The sequence below is a fragment of the Nycticebus coucang genome, chromosome 18 (assembly GCF_027406575.1).
Source record: "Nycticebus coucang isolate mNycCou1 chromosome 18, mNycCou1.pri, whole genome shotgun sequence".
NCBI lineage: Eukaryota > Metazoa > Chordata > Mammalia > Primates > Lorisidae > Nycticebus > Nycticebus coucang.
Window position 1 is genome coordinate 5334690 of NC_069797.1, and position 3594 is coordinate 5338283.

Sequence of the window (3594 nt, forward strand, 5' to 3'; positions counted from 1 at the left end):
CTTTGTCAATCTCTCAAAGGAGAAAGCACAGGAAAAGGAAAACAGCTGGCCTAACACCGGGCTCAAATTGTACAATCTCCTATCTATATATAAAACTGTGTGAAATAAAAACATAAACAAACAAACAAAAAAAACTGTGTGAAATAAAAGTAAGGATGTTTTATGTTCTGCTTGACACTTTTACTCTATTTTGTTTCTGAATCAAAGTATATTAAAGCCAACCTACTACATACATAGAAAGCTACATATATCACATATAAATATTTACATATGTATATATACTTTCTTGTTATAAAACATGAAGAAAAATAAATTAAAAACCCAACCCTTTCCCTTTCTCCACCACACTGATATGCTCTTTTCATGTTGCTGTTCTTCAGACTTTAAAGTGCTACACTGAGTTATTCAGAGAGTAAGAGTTCAATAACACTTGGTTGGCTTCATGAGGCTCATGTTGGAAAACGTGGCTTCAGAGAGAAAAATGCTTCCATTTGAATACACAGAGAGCATTGCTGTTCATCTTGAGCAGATCTTCAGAGATGGATAAGAAAGCAGAAGTGTTGGGTGGTACTCTTTAAAAAGAGCCACACATCTACCACCATCTTTTTGTGGATGTCTAGGCCACCTACAACAGCACAGAATTCTTCAAAGGATATTCTTCCATCTCCATCCTTATCTGCATTTATTATGGTTTTGTCTACGATTTGCTGTAACTGTGTATCTTTCAGATTGTTCCCCACCATCATCTTCAACACCTGGAAGAGTTCCCCATTGGAAATCTAGCCATCCTTATCCATGTCATAGATAGGAAAAGCAAACCTTAACTTCTGCTCCTTATCTCCTTTGACACTGAACTGAGAGACTCCCTCGATAAATTCTTTGAAATCTACTTCTCCATTCCCATCTGTGTCGAATCTATCTATTACTCGCTGTACTAAAGAATTCTGTTGTAACTCAGGCAGAGACATGAACTCTTCCACACTCAAAGAACCAAAACTGTCCAAATCAAGCTTCTTAAATCTTTTTCCTAACGTTTTAATTTCATCTGCACCAAAGTTTGAGCACATTTCCAAAGGATGACTTGCCTCATTTCCCATTTTGCTCGGCGGGTCGGAGGCTCGCTGGAGTGGAGAAGTGTCGGCGCTGAGATGGGTTCCAGGCCAAGGAGGCCCAGCTGCGGCCCCATGTCGCCTGCGGGGAGGGGGTGGCGTTTGGGGAGGGGAGGAGGCGTTGCAGGGCCCACGCGGCCTGGTGACTGGGCACGGGAGGGACCGGGCAGGGCAGGGTGGAAGAAATTAAGGTCGAGATTCACAGACGAGAGCGCGGGAGGAAGAGACCGCCACAGGGAGGAGAGGCAGACAGGCAGAAAAGAGGGGCAGAGGGCTGGGTGGCCCGGGGCTGCAGCCGCACGCTCACGCTGGAGGCTCTTGCTGACCGCAACCTCAGGCGCGACAAAGGCGGAGGGCGGGAGAGGGAGGGGAGGGCCGAGCGCAGCAGCGCGCGAGGCGGAGGTGGGGGGCGCACGCGGCCGGCGGCGGGGGCGGGGCTTCCGGGAGCTCCGTTCATCCGGAACCTGCGTGCCGGCTTGGCTGCGGCAGGTGAGGCCTTCTAAGGAGCTGTGGTTTGTAAGATTTTATTTTAGTTCACAACTCCCCTTTTGGCCAAGATCCGCCAGAGGCAGCATCGATGGTCAAACTCTTACTTTGTTCTATTCGTTGCCAGTGAAAGGTGTAAGCGGAGATGAGATGACACCACAGCACTCTACCAAGGGGCGACAAAGTAAGATTCTGTCTCAAAAAAAATAATAATAATAACTAAAAATAAAATCTTAAGGCTCCCCCCTCCAGCTGACTAATTGGACCCCCCTCTTGGCAAAAGGGCTGAGTTGCTAGCCCTAAGAGCGGAAGTCAGAAATGCCTCATCAAGCCCCCTCCCTTCTGGGAGACTCATTAACAGGCCTGAGGCTGTAGAAGACAAACCTGTAGGTCCTCTGCTTACTTAACAGTTCACTGGAGTCTAGGTATCTGTCAGATGTGTTGTCTCTAATTAACAGATGTCCTTAACTTAAAGGATCCCAAGCCTTTAGCCCAGGGGTCCTCAAACTGCGGCCCGTGGGCCACATGAGGCCATGTGATTGTATTTGTTCCTGTTTTGTATTTTTACTTCAAAATAAAATTTGTGCAGTGTGCATAGGAATTTGTTCATAGTTTTTTTTTTTTTTTTTGAACTGGCCCTCCAACGGTCTGAGGGACAGTGAATTGGCCTCCTGTTTAAAAAGTTTGAGGACGCCTGCTTTAGACAAAGCTTCATTTCTTTAACCAATTACAAATCAAAGAGTTTTAAAACCCACCTATAACCTGTAAACCTCCATTTTCATATGTCCCACCTTTTTAGGCCAAACCAACTTACACCCTGCCTTGTATTGATTTATGACTTTACATGCAATTCCTGTCTCCCTGAATTGAATAGAAGCAAACTAATCCAGTCACAGTGAGTCCACTTGCTCAAGGTTTCTTGGGCATGGGTCCAGGCCATGGTCCTCAAATTCAGTTCTTAGAATAGACCTCTTCAAATTATTTTACAGAGTTTACCTTCTCTTCTGTTGACAATGTTCAGTGAAGGTGGTGAGTTCAATACATTCGTATTGATGCCATCTAAATCTCTTGGTGGAGGGATCTAATGAATCTGGTTCTTTGGTGTGAGGGCAAAAGAAAAACAGACCCTTGTGTTCTTCCTCTATGCAAGGCATCAGTAAATTAACAAGGGAAGAGAAGAGGTCCCTATAAGACCAGCCTCTGTAGAAACTGTTAATCAGTTCCACACACACCCTAAAACCCTCCCTCTAACCCAAAATGAATGGCGTGAAATTAGACTTCCAAACCTCAAGACAGGTGGACAGTCTTTTCCAAAGTCAAGTTTAGAAGAGGATCTTCACCTTGAGTCTAAAATTTCCTTCAGGCCATAGATCATATATACCTACCATGATCTGCTTGTGTCACAGAGAAATTATTGAATTTTGAGCTGAAAGAAAATAAAACCTACATAGTTTTTTTTTTTTTTGAGACAAAGTCTTGCTTTGTTGCCCTTTGTAGAGTGCCATAGCAAGACAGCTCATAGCAACCTCAAATACTTGGTCTCAAGTGATCCTCTTACCTCAGCCTCCCAAGTAGCTGGGACTACAGGTGTCCACCACAACACCTTGCTATTTTTTTCTTTTTTGGAGAGAGGGTCTCATTCTTGCTCAAGCTAGTCTCGGACTCCTGAGCTCAAGAAATCCACCTGCCTCAGCCTCCTAGAGTGCGAGGACTACAGTTGTGAGCTACTGTGCCTGGCCCCTCTACATTACTTGTTGAAGGGTTGTCAGGAAAGCAAGTATATGGAATTAGGCTAAAGTAATGTATTTTCTTTCTGAACATTTTTTGCACTATAGCTTAACATGAACACCATTTTCCCCCACAGTGCAAAGATGCCCACAGATCACTCTTCATAGGTATGTATTTTTAAGAAAAAATAAGGTTTGGTGTGACAGGGAGAGAAGTGCCCTATGGCAGATTTTCTGGAATTCTTTCTGCTTTACCATTTATTTATTATTAT

At 44.2% G+C, this 3594-nt stretch overlaps 1 pseudogene; it reads right to left on the reverse strand.

The window, feature by feature from the left end:
- Nucleotides 1-525: 525 nt before the first annotated feature.
- Nucleotides 526-1121, reverse strand: LOC128570681 (calcineurin subunit B type 1-like; annotated as a pseudogene).
- Nucleotides 1122-3594: the final 2473 nt, after the last annotated feature.